Genomic DNA, 14,633 nt, shown 5'->3' with positions numbered 1-14,633 from the left:
TTCAAAACACAGTTAAAATCACCCAGAAGAACTACCTGTTTTTCAGTGCTTAGATATTGCTGGATACTTTCAAAAAACACAACTCTCTCCTCCAGCACATTAGGCGCATAAATGCAAATGAATCGCCATTCAACCCTCGCAAAACAAAAGTCAACCACTACACATCGCTCCGATGGACATGACAAATGCGCCTGCACCTCAAGACTTGGCAGTTTTTTAACAAAAATAATACATCCGGCCGATGTGCCATTTGCGTGGCTAACGACTGTGTAATATCTGGCCGTGAAACGCTGCATCAAAATCCCGGTCTCTTCGTCCCCTTCCACTTTTGTTTCTTGGATAGCAAGAACATCAATCCCACGGTCTGTTAGGAGGCGGTAAACTTGGCTCTGCTTCTTTTTACCCGCTAGACCCCTCACATTGAGCGTACCCACCGTGAGCTTAAGCGCAAAAGCCATTTTTATAGACAGTGAAGAGACCGAGAGATCGGTGCTTACCGCTCACGTCTAGCACGCAGCTAGACGCCGTCGCCGCCACCAGAACCATCCGGTGCAAAAGCCTGGCTCTGCTGCACAGGCCCCTTGTCGTCGACCCGCTTTTCCGACGAGACATTAGGCCGCGGCTTGAAACTGGGCCGCCGCCCTTGGGCCGTTTTCGCTGGCGGCTCCTCAACGTTGGTTACTGTCACTTTGTCTGCATCGCCGCCTGTCTGGTCGTGGGTTCGCTTAGCTGCTGCGGTGACGCTAGCAGTGTGTGCGCCGCCCTTGTCTGGGTTATCCGCACTCCTTGACGGTTCGGCGCCCTCCGCCTCTCTGGTTGCGTCGTTGCCCTTGGCGTCACCGCTGCCCGGTTTTGAAGAGGCCGTCACTGCCTGGCCCTTATCGGCTGAGTCAGTGCCTTTCGCCGCATCCTCTGCCTCAACCACGTCCATGGTCAAATCAGCCGCCTCGTCCGTGAGTACAGGCCCTGTAGCTGTCGCGTACGTGCGAACGCACTCGACGTCAGTGTGGCCGAACCGCCGGCATTTTGAGCACCGGGGCACCTTGCACTCGCGTCGGACGTGTCCTGTGCCGCGACAACGCAGGCATTGCATTGGGCGTCCAGGCGCCACGAGGGCCAATTCGCCGCCGACTCGTACCTGATGAGGCAGGTCGTCCACTTTCATGCCATGTTTCATTTTCAGAAGAATGGTCCTCGTTGTCGAGCCCTTCTCCTTGACGCCTTCGACGCGCCAACGCTCCCGCGTCACCTCCGTCACCTTTCCGTTCGCCGCGAAAGCCGTTCGGACATCTTCATCGGGTACGCCGTGCAGCAACCAGTGGAGCCGCAACTTGAGCTGCTGGTCCTCGGGGTCGATGATCAGGCAGCGGCGTTCTTTCACCTTCAGCTCCTTCAGCGCAGCCAATTTCTTAGCACCATCCGCAGAGTTGAACGTCACCGCCCAGACGTGGTTGATATGGTACGCCCCCAACGCTACCACGTCGGGGAGCGCGCCAACGTTGGCGAGAGCATCCCTGAAATCTTCGACCTTGTACGGTCGCATTCGCACGTCAGCGTGCAAAAAAACGGTGTTGAGAACAACACGTCCTGTAGGCAAAGTCGGCAGAATAATCTGATAGTCATCTTCAGCGTGTTCAATCCTGTTACCGCGGCCGGCAAGGGCCGCTGTCGCTGCTCCGTTGGAGCCCATGATTCTGCGTCCGCACCGAACGGTAGCCGGAAGTAGAATGCGCCACAGGCCCGTCGTGCCAAGGCCACTGTGTCGATGGTCAACTGAATGGTGAACGAACCACAGGGGATGAGAATAGCCTCACCACAGCTGTATACATAATAGTGTTTCCTTAGTTGTTCCTGGAGATTTTTGAAGGTATTCCATGGGAGCACATGTTTAGATGAATCAGCGAAGATGCACCTGTAGACTTCTACGAAGAGGGCCCTCATCATGTTATCTCTATAAGTCAGAAGCAGCGTCTGTTGCGGAAAGCAAAAAAGGAGGAGCGAGCCTGCCAGGAGTCGAACCTGGAATCTTCTGATCCGTAGTCAGACGCGTTATCCATTGCGCCACAGGCCCGTCGTGCCAAGGCCACTGTGCCGATGGTCAACTGAATGGTGAACGAAGCACAGGGGATGAGAATAGCCTCACCACAGCTGTATACATAATAGTGTTTCCTTAGTTGTTCCTTGAGATTTTTGAAGGTATTCCATGGGAGCACACGTTTAGATGAATCCGCGAAGATGCACCTGTAGACTTGTGATGTGCGCGCTATGGCATACGCTTTGTGGCCTTGCCTCCGGCGGCAGCGTTCCGACCCGGCTGGCAAGCACCGTCGCTGCCCCTTACGCGCCTGCAGACTTCCCCCCAACGCACAGGTCAGCGCACCCCACGTAGGGAGCCTGAATGCGCCTCACGAGAATGGGACAGGCGTGACGACTTTGCCGGGGGAGTGCGGCGCATTCTCCCGAACGGTGCATTCCTGTGGAATGACAGAAGAAACACCGAGTGGCGGCACGGCGGAAGGATGACGGCGCCAGCCCACCGCACGCATGCACCTGAGAGGCCCGCGGCAGGCCAAAGAATTCGCGACTGAAAGGCGCCATGACCCCCCCTTGCCTGCACGTGTTTCGGCGGTATGTGCGCGGTGACGTGCTGAGGGCGGAGCCTATGAAGAAGCTGAAGAATTTGGACTCGAGCAGCGACCGGGGGTTCCCTGGCTAGGTGCCTAGGGAAGACGAACGGAACAAAAACCGCAAGCAAGAGGAGCGAAGAGGACAGGAGCAGAGTGAGAGCCAAGAGAGTTCCGTCCGGGTGGCCGAGATCGACCCTGAGCTGCTGAGCCCTTCCATGGTCCCGTGGTGGAGCTGATGCCGCCCCTCCACTCCACAAGAAGCCCCGTCTCGTCACCGGGTGAGCAGATCGCCGACCCCCTTCAGGCAGCCTCAGCTGACGATTAAATATTTTCCTTATCAGTCAGTTGTGATGTTGACTCGTTCACTCCCACCCTCTGCACGAATCCCAGACGGCAACCCACCAGGTTGCGCATTGTGACCCCTCATTAGGGCCGTCACAAGTGGTGGCAGCGGTGGGATTCTGCTGAGGTTTTGGTACGAGCCCGTATACCCTCGTGCCGGGGAACGAACGAGTCAGCATGACATCACAGCAGTTACCTGACTCTCAGACTGGAGCATTAGGGGCTAATGCAATGATGTTGGGAGGAATTATTCCGCCATTCACCGGGGACGGTACAGGTCCGAATATCAAGGACTTCCTCCAAATTTTAGAGCAGGTCGGCGCAATGGGAGGATGGCAGGCTAAACAACTGATCGGTATGGCACGGTGTAAAATGGTCGGCGCTGCTCAGGCATTTGCGTGGAGGGACGAGGAGGTGAGCAACGCCGCCACCTTTGAGGCATTCAAAGAACTGGCCCTGAAACGCTTCGACACGGAGCCAGCCAGTGTAAAGCTAGAACGGTTCATGAACGCCAGACAAGAGACAGGCGAGGATGCACGTGCTTTCGCGGCTCGCTTGCGGATGTTGGGCACGGACACGCTGGGGAATAATGCCACTGAGGACGCCGCAAAGAAGAAAGCGAGAAGCGAAATTCTCAAAGAGCAGCTCCTTTCGCGCTTTCTAAATGGCCTGCGCGATCCCGTTAGGCGTTTCACCCTTTCACGCGATCCCAAGACGTTCGAGGAGGCCATAGACGTAGCAGCTAAAGAGGAGGAGATCGAAAAGGTCACGCGGCCTCGGGGCATGGCTGTCAGGCAGGTGGAAACAGACGAAGCAAACGAGTTGAGGACGCGACTGGACCGCCTCGAGAGGCTGCTAGAAGAGAATTTAAAGATTGTCGAGCAGCGTGCACAAGACCAGCCGGATGGCAGGCCGCGGCGCTATAACACTGGCCGCTGTTTTTCGTGCGGGAAGTCGGGTCACTACGCCCGTGCATGTAGCTTTCGGCAAGCGCCCAGCAGAGACCCCCGTCTGGAGATTAGCCCACGCGACCACACTCCGGCTGAGGACAAGGCGTATCCTAAGAGTTCGGGAAACTAGAGGTGGCCTCCGTCGAGAACCACAGCGATAGGGGGCCTTCAACGGCTGTACTAAGTCTACGTGGAGAAACAAGCCCTATTGTGGTGGGCGAATTGGCGGGCGTGAAGGTGCAGTGTATGATAGATACAGGGTCCAAGGTGAGCCTTTTCAGGTTGGATGCTTTATCGCGGATCAGCAGTGAGTGGGAGCGGACGTTCGAGAGGCACGAGAGTAGTATGACGCTGGTGGGCATTACTGGGAGCCCGTTACGCACTCTAGGCCGATTTAAGATTCCACTGGTGCTTGGCAGACGCGAACTCGTGGCGGAATTCTTTGTGTGCGAGGATGATCTAATGTTGCCGGTTGACTGCTTGATCGGTCTGGATATCTTAGAGCGGGAGCGGGTGGACCTAATACTAACGCAGGGAGTACTGAGGATGGGGGATGATTGCGTGCCTATAGTCAATTGGTCCCACAAAGAGAGCGCAGTACCCGATCCGGAGAGCAACAATCCATTGTTGGTCGCATTAGCCAGAGAAGCAACAGTGCCTGCAATGACGGAGCGCGTTCTGTGGTGTAAACCAGTGCGAGATCTGCCGTCGGGGGAAACTAAAGTGGTGGAAGTGAACCGCCTCGAAACGAACGGCCTCGTAGGCGCACCGACATTGGTAACAGTGCGCAAGGGTGCCTGTGTCCCAGTTAGGGTGGCGAACGTAACACTGCAAGATATCCCTCTAGGCAAGAACAAAGTCATTGGCACTTTGATTGACGCAGAACTTTCAGAGCCAGTTCGAAAGGTAGACACGGCTGCCCTCGGGGTAAGCACCGAAAGCTTGCTTGAGATGTTCGACCTATCTCATGTGAACGGAGAACACAGATCCAGAATCGAAGCCCTCATCGCGAGGAATAGCGCAGTATTTTCTGCACACAGGACCGATCTCGGACACTGTCAGGCCATTAAACACAAGATATACACCGGCGACGCCCCTCCTGTCTACCGCCGGGCATATCGGATCCCCTTTGCTAAGAGGGAAGAAATGGAAACCCAGGTCGGCGACCTCCTGACCGCGGGTGTAATTAAGCATTCAACCTCGCCTTGGGGAGCGCCGGCCTTATTAGTAGAGAAGCCCGACGGCAGCTACCGTTTCGTGGTAGACTACAGAGACCTGAACAAGGTGACACGAGTAGACCCTTACCCCCTGCCAAATATCCACGAAACCCTCTCCCAGCTTGGGAGAGCCAGGTACTTTACGGTTGTAGACATGGCTAGTGGATATTGGCAGATAGAGATGGACGCTAAAGATAAAGAAAAAACCGCATTTAACACGCCCACGAGCCACTACGAGTGGAACAGGATGCCAATGGGGCTCGTGAACAGCGCGGCGGTATGGCAGAGGACAGCCGATGTAATATTGGCAGGGTTGCTCGGTAAGCTGTGTCACGTATACCTCGACGACATTATTATATACAGCGAGTCTTTCGATGAGCACTTGCGGGACATTGAACGAGTGTTCAAGAGAGTAGGGGGAGCCTGCCTGAAGTTAAAACCATCGAAGTGCCAATTTCTGAAGCCGGAAGTCAAATACCTGGGACACATTGTCTCGGCTAACGGCGTGCACCCCGACCCCGGAAAGGTAAAGTGCGTGGAGGAATTCCCAACCCCTACCAGTAAAACCGAAGTCCGCCAATTTCTGGGGCTGGTCACTTACTACCGCCGCCACATCTCAGACTTCGCTGAGATAGCTAAACCATTGACAAGGCTAACGAGCAAGGTACCCTTTGAATGGACGCCAGAGGCAGAGGCCGCTTTCAAAGCGTTGAAGAGAAAGCTAACTGAAGCCCCCATTTTGCGGTTCCCCGACTTCGGTCAGCCTTTCACACTCGCGACCGACGCTTCTAAGCACGCAGTCGGAGCCATCTTGTCCCAGATCCACGACGGGGTAGAATGCCCGGTCGCTTACGCGAGCAGGCAGCTGAATGCAGCTGAAAAAAATTACGGCGCAACAGAGCAAGAGTGCCTAGCAGTGGTGTGGGCAGTGCGTCATTTCCGCTGTTACCTATACGGCCGCCATTTCCAGATTGTGACAGACTGCCAGCCATTGAAATGGCTCATGAATGTAAGAGACCCCAGTTCGAGGTTAGCCCGTTGGAATCTGCTCCTGCAGGAGTATGATTTCGAAGTCATCCATCGCGCAGGAAAAACAAACCAAAATGCGGATGCCCTCAGCCGTGCGACAGTAGCGGGCGTGTCTGATCTATTTCCCTCGATCGAGGCAGCTATACTTCAGGACGAACAAAGGAAGGACCACTTCTTATTCAAGAAGATAGAGGAGTGCAACAACTCCGCAGGCAGGATTAGCGGTCGCTACCACACCGACCAGTACGGCACCCTTAGGTTTCGGAACAAGGGAAGCTCAGAGGAAGGTCGCGTGGTCATACCGCCGTCGATGAGAGGAGAGATTTTGAGGTTGCACCACGACTCGCCCTGGGCAGGGCACCTTGGCGTTCGAAAGACGCAGGAAAGGGTCGCAAAGAACTACTTCTGGCATGGGATGAAGAAAGACATAGCATGCTACTGCAAGCAGTGTAAATCATGCGCACTTCGCAGAGTTCCCAAAGGCAGGCTAGCAGCGCCGTTGCAGATCTTTCCAGACGTTCACCAGCCGTTTGAGCGAACCGCAATGGATATTGTGGGGCCGCTACCGTGCACAACCTCTGGCAGGCGGTACATTCTAGTGTTCGTGGACCATCTGACCCGATACGCCGAAACATTCGCTTTAGAGAATCAGGCAGCCGAGACGGTGGCGAGGGCGTTCACCGAGGGTGTAGTATTGCGACATGGAGCACCTAAACAACTGCTAACCGATCAAGGGGCTAACTTCACGGGGCGGCTTATGAAGGACGTGTACGATCTCCTCAGTGTCAAGAAGCTCCAGACGACCGCTTATCACCCAGAGTGCAATGGCGCGGTGGAAAGGCTGAACCAGACCCTAATGCAGATTTTGTCTCACTACGTTGACAATGACCAGCGCGACTGGGACCTCTGGCTTCCTTACGCGACCTTTGCCTACAACTCGGCCGTCCACGACGGAACGCGAATGAGCCCGTTTTCACTTTTGTATGGCAGGGATCCAGTGATCCCAGGCGCTGCTTGTGAGGGACCCAGGGGCCATTATGGCACGCTACAGGACTATCGCGAAGAACTTGTACAGAGGCTAAGCTCCGCCCACGAGGTCGCGTCGAAGGCGCTACGCAGCGCGGCGGAAGCACGCAAAAGACGGCAGGGGGTTGTCAGTAAAAACACTGACCTCCAGGTGGGTGATCAAGTTTACCTGCAAGTAAATGTCACCCCGCGCGGCCTTTCGAGGAAACTGCATGCAAAATGGACAGGTCCTTTTGAGGTAATCGAAAAATTGTCTGACGTCACGGTTCGTCTCCGGCACACGAGAACGCGCAAAGAAAAAATTGTGCACGTGAATAAACTCCGTCTGGCCGAGGAGAGCGAGATCACTGACGCGCAGCAACACTCCCTGCCGGCATCGTCGCCAACAGGGCCGGACGCTCCGCCAACACCCGCATGCGAGACCCTCGATGCCGGCATCCCGCCTGAAGCTTTTCTCGATTTGGAAATTCCAGAGCAGACAGCTACCGTCGATGAACGGGCGCAGGGCCACGATTACGCGTTGCGAAGCCGAGGGCCACTTCCCGTCCCTCCTTATTAAGCTTATCGGCATGGCAGGCCGACCGGAAGGCACCTTGCTATGCTACGGGGTACCGTTTTGTAAATACGTACTTATTGCTCCAGTTTCCAAGTCTGAGAGACGCTTACATGCCTCCGGACATGCTCTGGCACAGCGCAGGTAACTGCATTGTGATGTGTTCCTGGCTGCTAATTTAATTTCCCGCTAGAGTGGTTTTGCCCCTAGGGAGGCGACGGTCTGCACGACAAACTGATGTGTGATGTCGACGACTGAACGGCCTCTAAGAAGTTTCCAGATGTGATGTGTAGTGGTGGTGACAAACGCCCGTTAATAAGTAGCAAGTGCTTAAAAGTAAACAGAATGTACCTGACTGAATGCTGCCCTTATCGAGAATTTTGCCTCTGGAAAATTCTTCTTCCAAGAAGAGGGGATTGTGATGTGCGCGCTATGGCATACGCTTTGTGGCCTTGCCTCCGGCGGCAGCGTTCCGACCCGGCTGGCAAGCACCGTCGCTGCCCCTGACGCGCCTGCAGACTTCCCCCCAGCGCACAGGTCAGCGCACCCCACGTAGGGAGCCTGAATGCGCCTCACGAGAATGGGACAGGCGTGACGACTTTGCCGGGGGAGTGCGGCGCATTCTCCCGAACGGTGCATTCCTGTGGAATGACAGAAGAAACACCGAGTGGCGGCACGGCGGAAGGATGACGGCGCCAGCCCACCGCACGCATGCACCTGAGAGGCCCGCGGCAGGCCAAAGAATTCGCGACTGAAAGGCGCCATGACCCCCCCCTTGCCTGCACGTGTTTCGGCGGTATGTGCGCGGTGACGTGCTGAGGGCGGAGCCTATGAAGAAGCTGAAGAATTTGGACTCGAGCAGCGACCGGGGGTTCCCTGGCTAGGTGCCTAGGGAAGACGAACGGAACAAAAACCGCAAGCAAGAGGAGCGAAGAGGACAGGAGCAGAGTGAGAGCCAAGAGAGTTCCGTCCGGGTGGCCGAGATCGACCCTGAGCTGCTGAGCCCTTCCATGGTCCCGTGGTGGAGCTGATGCCGCCCCTCCACTCCACAAGAAGCCCCGTCTCGTCACCGGGTGAGCAGATCGCCGACCCCCTTCAGGCAGCCTCAGCTGACGATTAAATATTTTCCTTATCAGTCAGTTGTGATGTTGACTCGTTCACTCCCACCCTCTGCACGAATCCCAGACGGCAACCCACCGGGTTGCGCATTGTGACCCCTCATTAGGGCCGTCACAGACTTCTACGAAGAGGGCCCTCATCATGGTATCTCTATGCGTCAGAAGCGGTGTCTGTTGCAGAAAGCGAAAAAAAGAAGGCAAAAATAAAGGAGTGAACCTGCCAGGAGTCGTTTGGCATTAAATTTCCATAAATCCCAATTAAATCTCACCTTTAATTTTGATCCTAAGGTGAAGGAAACCATGCAGTGGTCAGAGAAGGATACTGGAATGACTTCGTAGTTTTCGCAGAGCGGCGCCAGATGCACCGATATGTATAAGCGATCGAGCCTGGCATGGCTTTCACCCTGGAAATGAGTAAACTGTGCCTGACTGCCGGGTGATAACATGCAGCCAACATCTATTAAGTCGTACTCCTCTACGAGCTCATCCAGAACCTGCACACTTTGATCCTTTAGAGTACGGACTTTAGCTCGGTCATCTGGCCTGCAAACACAATTGAAGTCTCCCATAAATATAACATGCCGCTCTGTTTTCAAGTACTGCTCGAGGTTTTAAAAAAAAGTTCTGCGGTCGGTTTCTTTGTTAGGCGCATAAAGACACACAACACGCCACAATAAATCAGAGAATGAAAAATCCAGGATAACAAAACGGCCACTTTCGCAAACAATGACTTGTTCCTCCATAATCCCAACACTGTTACGTACAAAGAGCGCGCATCCCGCCGATGTTCCAACCGCATGAGCTGTACAAACATTGAAATGAGTTGTAAAGGGCTGCACCATGCGGTCCGTTTGGTCCTCGCTGATGACCTTCGTTTCTTGGACAGCAACGATGTCCAGCTCGTTTTCGATAAGTAGCCTACTAAGCTGGCACTGCCCTCACCTACTTGCCAAGCCCCGAACATTCAATGTTTCTACACGGAGGGATTTTTTAAAGTTTGCTGCCATATTTACGCTAGGACATAAGGACCGCACGGGGCTTACCTCGACAATCTGAGGTACGCCGCTGGCGTTGAAAACCGCGGCACTCGACTTTTCCGCCCCCGCCGCAAGATAGCCCTTATAAAAATGGTCTATAGACTTTCTATAGACTTTTTATAGACTCTATAGCCATCCTATAGACTTTTCCTTTTGTCTATAGACAGTCTATAGAAAATCTATGGACTAAAGTCTATAGCTGCTTCAATTTCCTTTTGTCTATAGACGGTCTATAGACTCTCTATAGACTAAGGTCTATAGCCGCCTCAATTTCCTTTCGTCTATAGACTGTCTATAGACCCTCTATAGGCTAAGGTCTATAGCTGCCTGAATTTCCTTTCGTCTATAGACTGTCTATAGACTCTCTATAGACTAAGGTCTATAGCTGCCTCAATTTCCTTTCGTCTATAGACTGTCTATAGACACTTTATAGACTAAAGTCTATAGCTGACTCAATTTCCTTTTGTCTATAGACGGTCTATAGACCCTCTATAGACTGAAGTCTATAACTACCTCTATTTCCTTTTGTCTATAGACGGTCTATAGACTCGCTATAGCCTAGGGTCTATAGCTGCCTCAATTTCCTTTTGTCTATAGACTGTCTATAGACTAAAGTCCATAACTGCTTCAATTTCCTTTCGTCTATAGACGGTCTATAGACTCGCTATAGACTAAGGTCTATAGCTGCCTCAATTTCCTTTTGTCTATAGACTGTCTATAGACTAAAGTCTATAACTACTTCAATTTCCTTTCGTCTATAGACGGTCTATAGACTAAGGTCTATAGCTGTCACAATTTACTTTCGTCTATAGACGGTCTATAGACTCTCTATAAACTATGGTCTATAGCTGCTTCAATTTCCTTTCGTCTATAGACGGTCTGTAGACTCTCTATAGACTACGGTCTATAGCTGCTTCAATTTCCTTTCGTCTATAGACGGTCTATAGACTCTCTACAGACTACAGTCTACAACTACCTCAATTTCCTTTCGTCTATAGACTGTACACTATAGATAGTCTACTGCCTATAGACCAGTCTATAACAATCGTAATTTTATCTAACAATGTTCGATACACTGACCATCGACTTAGTCCAGAACAATGTCAATTTCTTTTTGCACTGTATGTTGAGGGGACCTGCATCTAGTGACCGCAACTATGTCGGGATTCCCCCACCTCCTTCGCTATTACAGAAATTAAAATGTATTGCGTAAGGCCATTACAACACCCTCCTGTATATTGTTTTCAGGAGCCTTGACAAGCTCCTTTTCGTTATACCGTGACGTATATTGTCAATACAATTAAATATTTAATGCTAACAAGTAAGCCGAGGAAAAGCAGCCGTTCTTGAAGTAAGGGCGCCCGCAAACTACTACATCGAACGAATACGCTGTCCCTTAAAGGAATCGCTCGACAAAATTCCATTCCATCTTTCAATCGTTACTGTCCAACGGGCTGAAATCAGAAACATTTTATCAACGCATCTACATTTCTCTTTAAAACGTCCTGAAAATAAATGTGGAAATACGGGTGTGAGAATTCAAGGAAGCGCCCATCCCTTAGAAACATCTTAGATTAATCTCAAAGAGCCTGGTCCTCTGTGCGATTAACATCTGCCATTTCTACCTTTGCAGTTTGTATTCACGTGAATAAGTGCTGCGACGCAACAATCACAAAGCCAGTATTGTTTCGTTCCTACCCTTGCACCTGTTGCTTCACAGCCGATGACACGCTGATGTGGCGCATATCAGTTTTCTAAACACGAACACACGCAAAAAAGACGTTACGCTATGCAACCTTATAATTATTATTTGAGAATTGTACCACATACTATTCGGTGGGAGATGCGGCGCGTATACCGACAAGAAGTTAGATTTCGGTTCTGTTTTCACGAAAACAATAAAATTTTTAGAGGGCAGGCAAAGAATTTAAGCTTATAAACCGATTGCCTTCTGTGGTTTTGGATATCAGATAAAGCTGCACACGGCAAGAGTACGAGCGATAAAGATACGACCGTGAAATGGGTTTCTGTTTCACGTTTTATCCATTTTACCGCGAGACGGCGGAAAATCATTCGGGCTGCAAACAACCCTGTGCGTGGCTGCATCGATGGCGTTGGCGTGTATTTCGCGGATTACGTTTTCTTCAAAATCCAGCTTCATCGTCCGCTTACGGTAAGTCTACACGTTTATATTTTATTCATTTGGTCTCCTAAACCACTCTAAGCAGAGCTGTGCGTGCAGAACAGATTATGTGCGCAGTTACAAACGTCCTATCTTCGTTTCTAAGGGGGAAGCCATTGGGCTCTCGACTAATGCCGCTTGTCTCTGTGCCGCTGTCTTTACTAACGCGCGGAAAGGCAGTCTGTGCGATGCCCTTGATGATAAGCCGCTCCTCGCGAGCTGTCTACTAGATTTTTCGTGTTTCAGGGTAGATGCGCGGCCAGAAATGTCGTTTAGCCTGTGAATGACGGCCGAAATGGAACTGTGTGTTAGTTAGCGCCGTGTGAGCTCAATTTACTTTGCACCTCCGAAAACGTACTTACATACAGTCTCGTTCAGTGGTGGATTACACTTATTTTCTTATCTTTGTGTTATCACCTGTCTGGACCATGGAGTGCTATTCTTTTGGAGGTGTGCATTGCTTGCTATGGACGCTCGCTCGGTGCGCGTCGTGGACGCCGACGTTTCAGCAAAGTTGTCTTGTAACGCTATAGACTGGAGCGCGAGACGTTTGTCAAATTTGTAGTCAAGCGGCGCTGGAGGAATGCTTGTAGTGTGATGGGTGAATAAAATTCGTTGCCGGCGCGAATGGCCGGCGTGCTCAAACACCGCGAAGAACCCACGAGCTCCATCCCATCTCCCCTTCGTTGCACACGTATGGATTCGTCCGTGTCTGTCATCAGAGCCGTTGGCCGCCGCCGCTGGCTTGCGGGCACTTCATTTTGAAAGCTGGATAAAGGTCGGCTCGACAAGAGGTGGCTTACATTTCGTTCCGAGTGGTTCGTTCATGAATCCCGCTCACGCGTGCACAGATTTCTCGAATACCATTTGCGCTAGAGGCAAAGTATGTGTTTCTGATTTCAGACTGCTACGTTACGAAAGCGCCGATGTGACTCGCCGCTTATTTGTGCCTAAAATTAAATTAAGCTCTCGTGTTATTATAGCTGCGCCTGTAATTGTTTCATTGAAATACTTCCTACTTTGAGCACGTTCAATGCTTTCGCTGATTTTTCTAGCAGCGTTGGGCTCCATGCAATAAACATACCTCTTTACTGCGCTGTTGGGGCTGCACTTGAAGGAAAAACTAAGTGAATTTCAGACGGTATTTTATCGTGACAGTAATTTGCTGTCTCAACCTCGCGACTGCTTTTGAAACGGCGCAGCTGCAGCCTCTGTGTGCTGTATTAGTATTCTGAATAGTGAGCGCGGCATGAAAGCGCTGCAACCCGCTTGTTTCTAAGAGCGCGCGCAGAGGTATGAGTATGCTGTTTCGTCTTTGTGCTTCAAGTTATAGGCGCAAATCTGTGGTGAACTGGTTGCTTCTGCCTGCTGGTTTTGTATAGCTTGTGCCCGTTTGAGTATCAGCGTACGTATACACTCGGCCAAATCTTTAACTGGCTCAGGAGTTGCATCGCTAAATGGACCTTGTAAAAAGGTACCTTTTGGCTACACTGCTGGCATATTCATGTTGTAATTTGACGCGTGAGATGGCATTTCATAGTTTCTTTTTGTTAATATAATGTTTGAGTGGAGTACTTGCATGTTTAGATCAAAGTTATCAGAAATATTCATCGTCTGCCGCTAGGAAGAGCCGAAACAAGCGGAATACGAAGCAATGGTTTTGGTGGCGCATTTGCACCAATCTGGCTAAACGACTTGTCCGCCATGAAAGGAGTGGTACTTTACCCAGAGAATGAGGCCGTGTGGACCAGATCCATTTATGCGTATGCCGCTTGTTTCAGCTGTTCGTAGTGGCAGACGAATGTTTCTGATAACGTTGATCTAAACACGCAAGTACTGCACTCAAACATTATATGAACAAAAAGGAACCACGAAATGACATTTCACTCGTTAAATTACAGCATGAATATGCCAGCAGTGTAGCCGAAAGGCACCTTTTTTACAAGGTGCATTTAGCGATGCAACACCCGAGCCAGTTAAAAATTTGGCCGGGTGTACCAGGCTTCACGCAGGGTATTTTGAAGCGCTTCTTCTATAGCGGTTATAAGAATAAATGCTGCAATATTCTCCTTTTTGGATCCCTGTGTAAGGTGCACTGAATCTGTATTTTATGGAGGTGGCATTCTTAACAGCTCCTTGCGAGTCAATGCAGATATGTGGCACAATTGTTCGAAGTCTTCTGTTACAAATAATGTAAAAGGATTGCCATAAAGAGGTCAGTATTGGCTGTAACAGTATTGCCATACAGAAATCAGTATCAGTACTGGATTCAGAGTAGAGTGCTCCAGGGATTAGGGGCCTTTGTTGCAATGTTTTATGACGACGCATATAATCTTTCGTGTATTTACTGATATGATTGAGCCGGCGTGATAGCTCAGTGGCTATCATGTTCGTATGGCGACCTGAAAGATGCAGGTTCTATTCCGGCCTAGGCGGTCGTAATTTTAATAGAGGCAAAATGCTAAAGGCCTGTGTACTCTGCACAGGTGGCCGAAATTATTCCCCAGCCTTTCACTTCAGCGTCTCGTAGCCTGTGTCGCCTTGGGTCTTTG

At 51.3% G+C, this 14,633-nt stretch overlaps 1 non-coding gene across 1 annotated transcript; it reads right to left on the bottom strand.

The window, feature by feature from the left end:
* Positions 1-1,998: 1,998 nt before the first annotated feature.
* On the bottom strand, positions 1,999-2,071 carry TRNAR-ACG (transfer RNA arginine (anticodon ACG)). Its single transcript has one exon. It is a non-coding gene; the product is annotated as a tRNA-Arg (tRNA).
* Positions 2,072-14,633: the final 12,562 nt, after the last annotated feature.

This window comes from Amblyomma mixtum, chromosome 3, assembly GCF_055824585.1.
Source record: "Amblyomma mixtum isolate Tamu chromosome 3, ASM5582458v1, whole genome shotgun sequence".
NCBI classification, from domain to species: Eukaryota; Metazoa; Arthropoda; class Arachnida; order Ixodida; family Ixodidae; genus Amblyomma; species Amblyomma mixtum.
Note: the sequence above shows the minus strand (reverse complement) of the source record. Positions and strands in the feature narration are given on the sequence as shown.